The sequence below is a fragment of the Podarcis erhardii genome (genome assembly GCF_964252035.2).
Source record: "Podarcis erhardii genome assembly, chromosome: 2".
Taxonomy (NCBI): domain Eukaryota; kingdom Metazoa; phylum Chordata; class Lepidosauria; order Squamata; family Lacertidae; genus Podarcis; species Podarcis erhardii.
In genome coordinates this window covers 53788291-53803520 of record NC_138498.1, presented here as the reverse complement: position 1 = coordinate 53803520, position 15230 = coordinate 53788291, and the positions used below count along the sequence as shown (strand labels likewise).

Here is a 15230-nt window from a genome sequence, read left to right as displayed (position 1 = left end):
TATCATCACAGAAGCTCAGCTCAGCTGAGATTCAGTGTTTGGTCACAAATTCACTACTTGTTTTTCTGTGGAATCTTAGAAGCACAGAAGCATCTACAGTGGTACCTCGGGTTATGGACGCTTCAGGTTACAGATGCTTCAGCTTACAGACTCCACTAACCCAGAAATAGTACCTTGGGTTAAGAACTTTGCTTCAGGATGAGAACAGAAATCGTGCTCCGGCGGCCCAGCGGCAGCGGGAGGCCCCATTAGCTAAAGTGGTACCCCAGGTTAAGAACAGTTTCAGGTTAAGAACGGACCTCCAGAATGAATTAAGTTCTTAACCCGAGGTACCACTGTATAATAAGTGATTTATAGTGTTTTGATCAAGACATTTACATCTTGCTCAAAGCACTATAAAACATTCAATAAATGGGAAGCCTTTAAAGTGGTTCTGAATGTGGGTTAAAACAACAAACAGTACTTTGCTGTATGAGCTAAAAAACACTATCATTCCATCTCTTCTAAATGCTCTGGATTGTTTTTTGTTTTGTTCCTTGTTTTTGTTCCGTCATATATATATATGTGTGTGTGTGTGTGTGTGTGTGTGTGTGTATATATATATATATATATATATATATATTAGTTTCAATTAAAAAAAGAGAAGTCTATATATACAACAATATTCAATACCAAAGCTGGAAGAAGAAAAAAGAATTGTACTGACAATATTAATTAAATAGACTGAATCATAAGTAAACTGGAGAAAATGAATTATTTACACTGTGACTATAGTCAGTGATCCAATATTATTTACTTCCAACATTTTAGTCTCATCTTTCTATTAAGAAACAGAGATGATTCCAAAATGGTAAGCAAAGACATAGAAACATTACTCAAGAATGATAATTAAGTGAGAAACTTGATGAACAGTCTCCCCAGACTTGGTTTCAATTAGCTTTAAATTAAAACTATTTATTTGCCATTATGAAAAACACTGTTTGATGCTTATGACCTTTCTTTCTCCCTTCAAAATTCATGAAACAGCATTCTGTTTCGATGAGGGCAGTGGTGGAGCCAGAATTCTGTACAGGAGGAGAAGAGCCTGAAAGCATGGCATAGTTCTATTTAGATAGGAAAAGAAAGCTGTGAACATTGTCATTGTGACATATTGTGAGTATGTAGTACACATCCAGGTGTGGTGGTAGTTTCATGTTAATAACAGCTTCCTCAAAGAAGTTAAAGAATGAGAATGCACTGACGTCAGGCAATTTTTAAAAAATACATACAGTAGCATGTACAAGGCTGACTGTAGATTCCACTGTGATTATTTCTGTCACAAAGAGGCAAAACATTCATGATTGACAAAGGAAAGATTCAGATTCAGGACAGAGAATAATAATAATAATAATAATAATAATAATAATAATAATAATAATAATAATAATTTATTTATTTATACCCCACCCTCCCTGGCCAGAGCCAGGCTCAGGGTGGCCAACACCAGTAAAATTACAATAAAAACATAATAGGGGAGGGAGGGAAAACAATTTAAAATACAGGTTAAAAATACAATTTAAAATGCAGCCTCATTTTAATAATAGCCCATAGATCAAAACCATAAGGGGAGGGAAACATAAGGGTTAGACTGAGTCCAAACCAAAGGCCAGGTGGAACAGCTCTCTCTTGCAGGCCCTGTGGAAAGATATCAAGTCCCACAGGGCCCAAGTCTCTTGTGACAGAGTGTTCCACCAAGTTGGGGCCAGTACTGAAAAAGGAAGTAATTCCTCACATAGCATATAGTTAAACTGTGGGATTTGCTCCCAACTTGGATGGTTTTAAAAGAAGATTTGACAAATTCATGGAGGAGAAAGCCATCAGTGGCTACTAGTCACAATGACTATATTCTACCTCCACTGTTGGACTCAGTACACCTTTGAATGACATTTGCTAGTAATTGCAAGTAGAGAGAGAGGTTCTGATTGTGATTCAGGTTCTGATTGTGTGCTTCAATAGAATTTGGTTAGTCACTGTGACCAGATGGTCAATTTGCTGGACTAGATGGGTCTTTGGCCTATCCATCAGGACTTCTCTTGTGTTCTTAAAACACCCAATCATTTTCTTTTGCTTTATTGTGTCCCTTGCCAATATGAATGATGTTAACATAAAGTTGCCATTCACTTTGAATTTTATCTCCCAGCCTAAGAAATATTCAGCTGCAGTTCAAATAAACTAGAGTAGCTGTTGCTTACATATCAGCCAAATATTATTCAGCATTAACTTATATGTGAACACAGTGTTTAAAACATATAAAACATAGCTCTGCTCCAGGGGGATAGAGAGACAACCAGAATTTATTGTCACATCATTTGTAATAGTCTAAAAAAAAAACTTGCAGAAGACAAAAACATTCAGAATTATTACCAACTACGGCTTCAACTTGGGTGACATTATAAAATGGCATCTTTAATTTTCAGGTCTTATTAAATTAATAACTCACTGCTTATGAAAATTGCATTTGCCATTTAATATTTCCATCTAATATGAACCAAGATGTAATTACTGTATGGCAATAAGCATACAGACCTACCAGTAAAAGCCAAACCATTGTGTGTGTGTGTGTGTGTGTGTGTGTGTGGAGAGAGAGAGAGAGAGAGAGAGAGAGAGAGAGAGAGACATAGACACACACACACACACACACTTTTTTGGACCTTCAAGTAGATAAGTCCTTCAAATAGATGAGTGTCCTCTGTAAAGTAGGACACCTTAGCCACCTTAGCCAGCCAACCATTACCTGACACCTTAGGGCAACTGGCAAGGAGCTACCAGTTCCTCTTCCTCTGCAGCCACCCACCACTTTAAATTTTCTACAGTGTTATTCTGTGGTATTATGGGAAGTTTTAAATGGTAGGATTACAGTGCCACTACCGTTGGTACATCTGCTGAGGAGTGCCATCAGATGGCAAACCTGGAGTCAGCCATGACAAAACAGATGTACATTTGTAGTGCAGATACGCCCTGTGGTGTAGATACAGCTTTTACAAGTAAAGTGGGGAGAAGCATACAACATAATTTACCTGGGTTCCTGCCCCAAGCAGTGATTTGGTGACTGCAACAACAATAAGCTGAGTCTCCCTTTTTTTGGTCTGCTTCCTTATATGTTTGTATCTTTTCATTTTCTGAATAGGATCACATTAATGATAACTGTATAGCCTATTAGGCTGGGGCGCGAAAGTGTAAATTGTGGGGTGGGAACTTTTTATTTGTGTTTTTTTATCTATGGTGATGAATGTATTTGAACATTTTCACAAACAATGGGTATTAAAGTGCATGCAGTGGTACTAGCTTTGCACGCTAGAATAAGTTGAGTGGTTCCTTCTTCATCCACTCAAAACTGTCATGGCTGCCCTCAGAAGAAAACCACTGCAGCTGCCCTTCTAAAATCTGGCAAGGTCCATGCTCCCCAGAAGTGACAACTTTATCTGTATATATCAGTGAATTCTGCTGCTAAATAAAAAAGCTATAGGTATTTTCTTTTTTAAAAAATCAAATTTCAAAAGCACTCCACATAACAGCCTTTGGATCTATTTATTTGTAATTTGACATGCTTTATTCAAGGTGCAGGGGGGGGGGAGTATGTATGTCTACAAATTTCATCCACTTCTGCCAAACAGAAAAAAATAATAATTTAAATTCCCCAGTAGTGAGCTGGGTGAGGGAGAAAGAAAGAAATGAAGTAGACTTGGATAGACACCAAAACAAACTGGGCAGCTTATGAGGCACCTCAGACCTAGATAGACTGTTTCATGAAGCATCAAATCAGAGTCAAAACTGAATATTGCAGTTAGTGCACACCCATAGTTAAAAAATAAGACTATGGCAAAAGTGACCCAAGTTCAAATCTCCTGCAGTGAGGATCCTAGTTTAGCTGGCAATATTTGACATAAAAAGTCACCTAGCTATATATGCATCTGCACCAGATTTCAGAAACACAGAGAAAGCAGGAACTCTCTTAACTGAGCATCTTGTTTCTAAGTGTCACCTCTCCAATATTTTCCCTGACAGCTCAGAAACACTTTTTCTCAAATATTAACAGCACAGTCTTGTTGTCTACTCAGAAGTAGACTCAGAAGTAAGTTCCACATTGTACAAGTGTAAGTGTCATAGGACTGCAGCCTGTGATATAATGTACATCAAATACACTTAAGTGGAATATGTGCAACAGTTACCGGTAGTAATAAAAGCCTGAACTTTCAGAACATTTACATTGTCCCTTTTTTTAATAGACATGGATAAATTTGCAGTCTCTGTTGAGAAAGAAAGGAAGAGCTCCCATTAATGCAAATCAGATATTTTATGAAGGGTTTTGAATTTGTTTTAATGACTGTCCAGCATTCTGGGATATCCTGTTTGAGTGAAATTTGAGTCTTTGGTGTATGAAGTAGCATTCTCTATATTTCTGTATTTTTTTTTTACCTTTTTGAATTTAAAAATTTTGGAGAATATATACTACATGAAAGAGTTTTCATCTCTGGAAAGAATGGTGCAATTCTGTATTGTGGCCACAAGAGAGAGCATGGATGTTGTTAGCATGGATTTTGTGAAAAGCCAGATTGAAACTGTTCTCTAGGAACCCAGGTGCTCTGATTTCTAAAAATAACAGGCAATGGATACTTTGAAGAATGTTATTAATGCTTATGGAAGATGTGGCACAATCTTACGCATGTTCCATTGGAAGTCTGTGCAGCTGAATGTAAGAGGGCTTACTCCAAAGTAAGTGTGAGTAGGAATGCAGTCTTTCACTTAGAGTCAAACACTTTATATAGTCTAGCATAGAGAACAGAAGAACAGCCCTGCTGAATCACGCAAAAGGCCCATCTAGCCTGCCATCGTGTTGACACAGGGACTAGTTGGATGACCATGGGATGCCCACAAACAGGACATGAGCATGACAGCACTTTCCCCAGTTGTGTTGCCCAACAATGACTATACATAGGCATCCCACTTCTGATACAGTACATAGCTATCATGGCTAGCAATCATTGATAGCCTTATCCTTATCCACCACCAGTGTGGTGTAGTGGTTAAGAGCGGTGAACTTGTAATCTGGTGAACCGGGTTCGCTTCCCTACGTCTCCACATGCAGCTGCTGGGTGACCTTGGGCTAGTCACACTTCTCTGAAGTCTCAGCCTTACTCACCTCACAGAGTGTTTGTTGTGGGGGAGGAAGGGAAAAGGAGGTTGTTAGCCGCTTTGAGACTCCTTAGGGTAGTGATAAAGCAGGATATCAAATCCAAACTCTTCGTCGTGGTCGTCGTCTTCTTCTTCTTCTTCTTTGATCAGTGTAATCCCCTTTTATAACCACCCAGTTTGGTGGCCATCACTAACATTGCTCTTGCGGGAGCAAATTCTGTAGTTTACAGCAAATTCTTCCATCAGTCCTGACTTGCCCACCATTCAGATTCATCGGATTACGCAGTGCATAAATGTACAGTACTTCCTGCACCTTTTCCAATTCTTGAGTTTCCTTTTAAATATGTGATTATCAGAACTATGCACAGTACAGCCAGGTTAGCAACTGGGAACCCCTGGCCTAAATTCAGCTTCTTAAAGGATAGCATCTGACCCCATAGCTGCCAGTCCACAGGGGAGTGGTGCATGGGGCCTGTGACCATAAAATTTATCATCAACAACACATTTTGGCAGGACTGGGGGTGGGGTGGGGTGGGGTGGGGTGAAGGTGGCTTGGTCTTCTACCCTCCCATTATTATTAAAATTGACTGTGCAGTAAAACTGGTTGGTGATCAGGCAGTTTGTATAATATAACAAAATGATGTGCACAAGTACAAGTTAAACCTTATGATAAAATACCCCATTATATCGTTTTATGGGGGGGAAACTAAATATTCTTAATATATAAATCCAAGCCTTTGTTTATAATTGCTAGTATGTCCCAGATTTCTTCTAAAGCAGATAATATTTAAGAACAGCAGCTGAAATACTACACAAAGCACACATGCTTACTTAGACTGGATCATTATCCTCTGAGGGCTGCATTCACTATTGGCAAATCCGGTGATATTGGTGCCAACCTATTATGGTTATTCCATTATTTTGTTTTGAGCATTGAGTTTTAAAATGCAGTATGTCTTAAGAACCTGACAAAATGTCTTGGTTCAGCTGCCTACTATTCTCAGGAACATGTTGTCTTCTGATCTCACACTCCACACAATGGCTGGGAGCACAATAGGGTTGCTACCCGAGACTCTCCTGCGCTATCATTTACCCAGGCAGCTTTCTTGGTAGCTAAACTATGTGCTGACCTTTAAGAAAATGCTATTTTAAGGTTAGTAAATTTGAAGGTAGCTACATTTGAAGGTAGCAAGGAAATAAATAACTAGATTGCTATCTGACACTACTTTTCCAGCAAATCAGTGGTTTTCCAGTTCTGTCCTCTGTGACAAGGTAATGCCTACATTTTGCTTCAAACCACCCAGCATCTCTTCTTTGTTCCTAATGCTATTTATACAACAAATGGTTTTATTTTTCACATTTGCTTTCTGAAGCAAGCGCTGACACCTCAAAGGCTGTCACACAGAAGAAAGCAAAAACTGATTCTCCGCTGCCCCAGACGACTTAAATTACAGGAGAGGAAATTTTGGTTTGAGTGTTAGGAGAAACTTATTGTTGGTAGGACTCAACAATGGAACCGATTATCTGCAGGGGATGTTTGGGTGTTTTCCTTTGTGGAGGTCTTCAAGCATTGAGTGTGACCAACTGCTGAAGATGCTCTAGCAGTTGATTTCCAGGGGGTCAACTAGGCAGTCCTTCAAGGCTCCCTCCACCTCTATAATTTTCTGATACCCACTGATAAAACACAGTTATGTTGTTTCTTTCTACATTTGAAAATGCATTCTTAAAAGTGATATTTATATTTTCAAGAAGCATTAATTTATTTTGATTAATAGCCGAAAAGGAGGGCTACTGACTTTAGGTGAGCCATATTTCCCCCCCACCCCCACCCCCCACCAGAGAAGCACCAAAATAATTGCCACTAGAAACACCAGATGTGTGTCACTAAGGTTGGGTGTTCTGGCAAATTTTGACATGGTGGCTCCTCCAGAGTAGTGGCTGTCCACATGAAACTGAGGTGGAATAGTCCCGTGAGAAAGCCATAGTACTTTATCCAGTGAATATTCAAATAGGCCCCCAGAGGCCTGTTTTCACTTATAACTCCCTGGAGCCCACAGGCAGAGGCAGAGGGGAAAGGTGCAGCTGTAATTTACACACCATAAACTTTTGTAGGTTTTATTCACCTCGTTGGCCTGATATTTAAACAACATCATATGGCGACAGTGTAATCTGGGAGCTAAAAGCACCGGCTGTTAGCCTATCCCTGGCCTATTCCTGGCACGCCACACCTCACCTCACCGAGGAAGTTAACCTGACTTTTGGGAGGGAACCAGGAAGGCTGCTGATGGAAGGGAAATGAGAACCAAGGGTGCACATAATATAAACGAGTGCATATTTATACTACAGTAAAACCCAACATGCGCAAGGTGTCATAGAGAGATGGATGGGAACCCTGCCAAAAAGAGCCAGCAGCGATAAATGACTTCAAGAAGATGAAAGAAAGTGTAGGCATCTCTTACATATACATCATATATAAAAGGCTTTTACCTCATGGCTCTGTTCTGAGGGGGAAACAAGGACCTTTGGGAAATATACCACAACAGAACAGTACTGTGGAGTTCATATAGCATCTCAACATGCTTTACAAGGGACTGAGCAAGATCTAAGGTAGGGAATGCGCCCTTCCCCATTTTTTTACTCTTCAGTCATTTGTCAAAGCCAATATCAGTGATCATCTCCCCCCCCCCCAAAAAAAGGAGCTGGGGGAGCATTTATTTATTTATTTTCTGCTGAGGGCAACATTTCTCTAGGTTAATCTGTCAAACCCCATGAGCCAACAAGGGGTGGGGTGGGGCCAGAACAAAATATGGCTGGGGCAACAACCTCTCTCTCTCTCTCTCTCTCTCTCCTAGCCCCTTCTGAGCTGTTCAGCAGGCTGTTGGTCCTACTTGCCACAGGTCTGAACTGTTCGCCTGCAGATGGCATTTGAAATTAGACAAAGAATGCTAGAAATAGATATTCCAACTTTCTTTCATTCATATATATATATATATGTTTTTTTATTACAAAGCAAACAAATAAATAAATAAGGAAAAGTACCTATAGCATCTCCACTTTCAAGTCACTGAGCCTTTTTCACAGTTTGTTTACTATTTTTAAATGCTTTAGGCTAGTGGTTCCCAAAAAGGTTTCCTTGCACCAACCACTTAAGGATTCTCTTGCCAGTTATAACAATTGTAATATGCTGTGCAAGGTGCTTTGCTATGGTTATTGCTGCTATTATTTATATATTGCGTTAAGTTTTGAATTCCAAAGAATTTAAATCACAATACAGTAAAATGCAGTATAAGAAATAAAAGGAATAAAACAAATACAGTAAAAAAGGAACTCCAATGTGAATATTTAATATGATGGATTTGCCATCTCCCATCTTAAGCCACAATCCACAGACACACTGTAGACTAGCTGGTTTGGGAACCTCTGCTCTAGGAAGCTTACAACAAATATTAAAATGATAAAATGTAAGAAAATAAACAATATGTATTAACAAAACAAAAAACAAAACAAGCAGGGGCACAGCAAATAAACATGTTAACTAGCCATTCTCTTAAACACTAGAAGGGGCATTAGCTTGGCTGGCCAAATGGCTGCCAGGGGGGAAATGGCAAAGATAAAAATCATAGAACAGGCAAGGCAGACCTCCCTAGGTTGGGTATTCCAAAAACTAGACAAAACCAGAGAAGGGTCTCTCCTGCATGCTTCACCCCAGAACACCTCAAACATGAGTGGAACATGAAATATATTTTAATGAGCAGGCGGGTATGGGTGGTCCTTTGTGTATTCTGGTCCTAAGCCATTTCAACTATAGAGGTAATAACTAGCATTTTGGATTTTAAACCTATACCACAGTGTTCTGAAGTAGCAGGAGCTTCTAGACACTTTTTCAAAGCCACCTCATGTGGCAGTCATCAAATGTTGGATGTAATAGACAAAAGCACTCCTGGCAATGATTACAGTCCAGGGTGGGTGTATGGGTGCATATCTAATTCTCTCTCTCTCTCTCTCTCTCTCTCTCTGTGTGTGTGTGTGTGTGTGTGTGTGTTTGTGGTGTACTGGTTGCCCTCTTCCAAGAATGTCTAGAGGAGGAACCAAAAAGAAAAGACATCTAAAATGGTCAAGAGAAATAGACCATATTCTTTATGAATAATTTCTAAATGTTAAGGAACTTTTAGCTGAGGAAAAAATGGTTAAAAGAAAACAGAGTTATAAAATGGTATGTTCAGAGAATGACAAAATAATATTTATACTTTCAAAATTGGGGTTCATCGATAAGGCATACAAAAAGAATGACTCCTGAATGGGATTATAATTAATTATTGTCTATTAACTGCAATAAGCAGTGATGGTGGTGGTCACTTGACCACTAGCAGATTTAATAATAGTAAAAGACTAAATGATTTTATGAGTGTTTTCTAAATACACAAAGAAATCTTACTGGTTACTAAAATACATATAAAAAGCTTATATATATATATATATATAATAGTCAAAACTGAAGCTGTCAGTGGCAGAGATGGTATCTCTCTCTAGTGAGACTGGGAACAAAGAAAGGGGAGAAGGAAATGGATACCATCATTTGACACTTTTATGAACTTTGCTGGATCATCTGATGAACCACCATTGGAGACAATATCCTGTCTTGCCTGACTCTTCATTTGATTTATCATGGAACTCAGATATTCTTACTGTACCGCAACAAAGCTTTATGTGGGTTTGATAGCACGCTCACAAAAATTTGACAGATTTTTTCTTCACCCCTGAAACTTTACATGTCGGTTAAAATGAAATGAAATGATCTCATAGGCCAGAGTCACAGCCAGAATAATTCTCCTGCAGAATAATCTTCCATTGGTCATTTCATTCCGCATTAGTCCACTATTTTGAGTGTTGTCATTCTAATTTTAATCCATTCCTAGCAGTAGATAGATAAGGCTATAGTTAACTCCTTCTCATTGTTTCCAGGATAAAAATATGGTTCTAAAGAGATCCTCAACCAGATATGTTCTTTTTCATCTCTTTATTAATTGGATTTCTTTTGTGCCATTGAACCTTCTAAAAATAAAAATAAACACGCACACATACACACATTTTTATGGTAACTTCAAATGACTTTAACTCTAATGTATGTTGGTTGGAATGGTATTGGTTTCAGTAGAATTACACCTAATATGAATTTGTCCTTATAGTCAAAAGTCTGGAGGGTATGTGAATGGGGGCAGAGGGGAATGACGTACATAGCGGTTGATCTGGAGAGCAGGGCTGCAAACTGTTGTAGCTACACTCCACTTTTATTAAAAATGCCATTCTAACGAGCCCTAGTGGCCTCGGCGCATGGAAAATGGCTTGCTGTGTTTTGAATGGCACTAAGTAACACCCCAGGGCCTTAAATCAGTTCAAGATGTGTTGATGGCGTCTGATCTTGGCCATAGAAGGGAAATTCAAAGCAATATAGATTTAACCTATAGACCCTCCTTCTGACTGATGCTTATCAATAATGCAAGGAAAAGTGAATCCAGGAGATGTTTCATACTGTAGCTCATTGTTATAGCAATGTATTCTTATAAGTATTATTTTTGCTATTAAGTTCAGCGGCTGGCATAAGGAGCTTTCAGATGATAGATAGATTAGATAGATAGATGATAGATGATAGATAGATAGATAGATAGATAGATAGATAGATAGATAGATGATAGATAGATTGCCTGGACTTTCTTTCTGCAGCAGGACAGTGGAAAATACAACTACATGGCCAACGATAGAAACACATTTGTGCATTGGCTGGGAGTTGGAGACTGTGAGCCTCATCAGCTGCGATGTCACAACGTCCCTTTGTGTGAGGGAGGGAACTACAGGCAAACACATATAAAGCTGCCTCAATACTGATGCTTATATAGTGCTCTCTGAGAAAGCAATCCTAACCCCCTGGTTAGAATATGGCAGAGGGGCCTGTCTGCCTATCTTTGTGAGCCTCTGCTGCTCCCATGACTAGGAGCCTTTTCTGCTCCACCAAAAAGCACCACTGATGATGTTCCTGGCTGGAGCAAGCAGACAGGGCATGGATGGGTTGGTAGGTCTATCATTCCATCCCCACCACCACCACTTAAGATTGCTCTGCCAACGCTCCAATTATTTCACTTGCCCCCCAGTTTGTCAAATGGAATTATCCCCCATCACCCCATGCACTGTTCTGGGAGTTCTCCTGACTCCCACACAGCCCATTGGGGGCGGGCAGGGTCCATAGGGGGAGGAGAAGGGGGAATGCCCTGTTACGTAAGTGGGAGCCATTGCACAGCACTTCTGCTGATGGAGTCCCTAAGATGGATCCGGCCCAGAGTCTAAAATCACCTAAATGCATCACTGCTCCTTTCATATTGAAATGACACCTTGAAAGTAGACTATATGTTATTAACGAAGATTTGCTTCCTCCACCACCACCCTAACCTCTGTAATAGCAAAATGTCTTTTTTTAGAACATCTTCATATCATGATACAGTATGGAAGCCTTAGGCTAGAAAACGATGCTTTGAATTTCTCTCTACAAAGCCTTAGTGAAGCACAATTACAAGAAATCTATTAAAAAACTTTTGAGATCCTGGCAGGGTTTTTTCCACACATTAACAAATCTTTTGCCCCTTTCTCTTCTGATGTCTAGCCAGGAGCACCACTGGCAGACAAGCCTTGCTTAGGTGGATTCTGATTGTTAACAAGAGTGGGAGCAACTACAGAGAGCTAGAGGGAGAGATGAAGTGGGTTGATGAAAGGCCGGTTTCCCAACAGATACCACCCATGTATGAGACAATGGGGAAATAAATAATCACTGTGAACACTACCAGTTTCCTTCCCGCACTGACGTCTTTGGCTAGAGTGTGACTGTAGTGCTCAATTATAGGATAATTACTGTTATTGTGTTTGTGACAATGAGTTGGTGGGAGTTGGGACTCTGGTGGAGGTAGGAACGAAGACGGAGGGAAGGAAAGAGGGTCTGGGGTAATTGTTGGCTATCCATCAGACAAGGCTGCCATTTTCTGTAAATGAATCACAGTTGTTCTTCCCTTAACAAAGCAACTTCATAAATGGCCTCTCAGGGCAATCCCATATATGATTATTTAGAAGTAAGTGACGTCCAAGTGTGTCCAGTGAAGCTTACTCCCCTAGCATGGGGACACGGATGGCGCTGTGGTCTAAACCACTGAGCCTCTTGGGCTTGCCAATCAGAAGGTTGGCAGTTTGAATCCCTACAATGGGGTGAGCTCCCATTGCTCTGTCCCAGCTCCTGCCAATCTAGCAGTTTGGAAGCATGCCAGTGCAAGTAGATAAATAGGTACCACTGTGGCAGGAAGGTAAACAGTGTTTCCGTGTGCTCTGGTTTCTGTCACGGTGTTCCATTGCACCAGAAGCGGATTAGTCATGCTGGCCACATGACCCGGAAAGCTGTCTGTGGACAAACGCCAGCTCCCTCAGCCTGAAGTGAGATGAGCGCCACAACCCCATAGTCGCCTTTGACTGGACTTAACCGTCCAGGGGTCCTTTATCTTTTTTACCTACTCCCCTAGTAATTGTCTTTAGGGGCATTTATCAGTTAATGCTGAAGAATGTGAACAAAATGATGGACTCTGAAGATGTCCAGTGACCCAGCTGTTGCATTTTCAGTGAACTCTTTTTAATTTCAAACAAATCAGGTGGGTGGGCATTTAAAAACTAAACCGACAAGTGCATCTACCTTAGGTGCTCAGTAGGCAGCATCTCCAGCATTGCGTGCTTCCATTAAAACTCAGGGGAAGGTTTCAGCTTCTCCCGCTGGTTAAATCTAAAACCTATTTTTAAAAAATAGAATATCTCATTGTTATGGGCTAAACCCCGCCTTTATCCCTTTTTTCCAGGTCCTTTCAGTTTTTCCTCAGTATATTCCAACAATAAACAGCTAGCTCAAGCTGTTGCTTAAAAAGGCAAGTTTGGTGGTGTAGATATCCATGCATATTCCTAAATCACGTATAATGGGTGTATCTAAACTGCAACTCTTTAGCCTTCCTCCTGAGACGTAGCTCTTTGCACAAAGAGCTGCAAGCAACATTGCTACTGTGGTTCCACACTGTATCTAATAAAATGCTTGACCTTCACTTCGATCTCATATGCCATCTGTATGGCGAGGGCCAAAGTGGGCAGGCTCTTTAATTAGTCCTTTAATTAGAGGGTGTTATTAGTCATTCTCCTTCCTGAGCTTCAGAAACAAATGGAAGCAATATAATGGAAAACCCAGGATAAGGACAGTATGTTGATTACATAATGGGAATGCCCAGAGTGGGGGGAAATGAGTGAATAAAGAATGGCTGTACCAGAGTAAATACCTTGTCGGGAATCACCCAAGAAATACATTTGTATGACTAACAGTAAAACTGGTGAGAAGCCGTGTATGTAGTGGTTAGAGTGCCTTACTAGGACTGAGGAGATCCAAGTTCAATCCACATTCAGCCATGAACTTTGGACTAATAATCACTATCTCTAAAACTAATCTACCTCAAAGGGCTGTTGTGAAGATACAAAAGGGGAGAGGTGTGTGTGCTGCCTTGAGCTCTTTAGAGCAACACTGAGACATATATGCAATTGGTCAGTGAATGGTGAATCTATTAATTTCATGTCACACTACAAAAGGACAATTTAAAAAGCAGGTCCATGTGCAATGGATAGCAAAAGCTGTATTATGGCAAAATAGTGTTGCCTCTATCTATTTGGCTCCCTAATGAGAGTCAAGCCTAGATGATTTTAGTTTTCCTGGTTAATTCTTTCACTGTAGAGGGATTGTCTTTGCAGCACTCTGTTTGTGTCTTGGAGAGCATATTATCCACACCATAGCATTATAGTTTGAAATCAGTTTAACTGTCACGGTCTCTCTTTTTATATATATCTGTGTGAATTGTACATTTGGGTGGATTGTGAGAATTCTGTTAGAAGTCCTTTGTTCCTTTGTAGAGCTACAGACCCCAGTCTCTCAGTTAGGCTAGAGTTAAGAGGGATAAACAGGTTTGAAACTGGTTTACATTTGTAATGTAGACAAGCCTTCAGCCTGGCCCTGATTTCCTCAACGCTATTACATGTCTGGGAAGTGTAGTCTAAATAATGATAAGCCGTAGACACGGTTGCTACTGAGCACAGCTGAAAACTCAGCAAGCGCCAATCAAATCTGGCCTGGTGAGCTGTGGCCTGCCAGTGTTTTGGCTGGGAGTTTCCCCCCGCCCCACTCCTCCAAGTTCTTTTCGTGTCACTCTAAATCAGATGATTCATAATGGTAACATGTTGTATTGGTTATCCAGTAATGCAGCCTAATAAAAGCATGCTTACAACCATTTTCCTTTTAAGAACTTAGAAGAATTTGTTCCTCACAGAATCAAACCTGTGTTCTTAATAAAGGCAGATTGAATAAAACAAGCCCTGTGAAGCAAAAGGACTAATTTAACAGCTCGCTGATGAAAATCTGTGGCTAGCTTCTCCTCCCTCACTCACCCCAACTCCTCAGTGCCCAATGCAACTCATTGCATGAGACCAGATGGCTTAACATCCAATAGTTCTGAGTGCAATGTTAATTTCTTTTGAACCCTTCCTTTATTAATTCTGAGTTTGGCGAAAGATAACAATCCTGTATCTGGGAATAAGTTTCATTTAACTCAAGGGGACTTCTGCGTAGATGTGTACAGGATTGCTGTAGGAATAGGAGTAATATTCTTACTTGATGCTTTGCAATAAGGAAACAGGTTTGTTAATATCCCATAATTTCTGAAGTATAGCATGAGTTATAGATTAGATGTTGCATGAAGTAGTATAGGCTTCCTTGGCTTCCAAGATACAATGGTGGCATTTTGTAAAATCATCATCATTGTGATCTCAGTTTAGCGGTAGATGTAAAACACTTACTTTTAATCAAGTTCTGAACTAAATTGAAACAGGAGCTTATGAAGATAAACTAAATTGTCTCTTTACAATGCAAGCCGATCAACCTTTACTCAGGAATAAGCTATACTGTGTTCAGTGGAGCTGAGTGCCCAAAAGATATGTTCAGATTTGCA

The 15230-nt window shown here is 40.1% G+C and overlaps 1 long non-coding RNA gene across 1 annotated transcript; it reads left to right on the top strand.

Moving 5' to 3' along the window:
* Positions 1-11087: 11087 nt before the first annotated feature.
* Positions 11088-12001, top strand: LOC309334825. The gene is made up of 2 exons (XR_014153288.1): positions 11088-11239; positions 11825-12001. It is a non-coding gene; the product is annotated as an uncharacterized lncRNA (long non-coding RNA).
* Positions 12002-15230: the final 3229 nt, after the last annotated feature.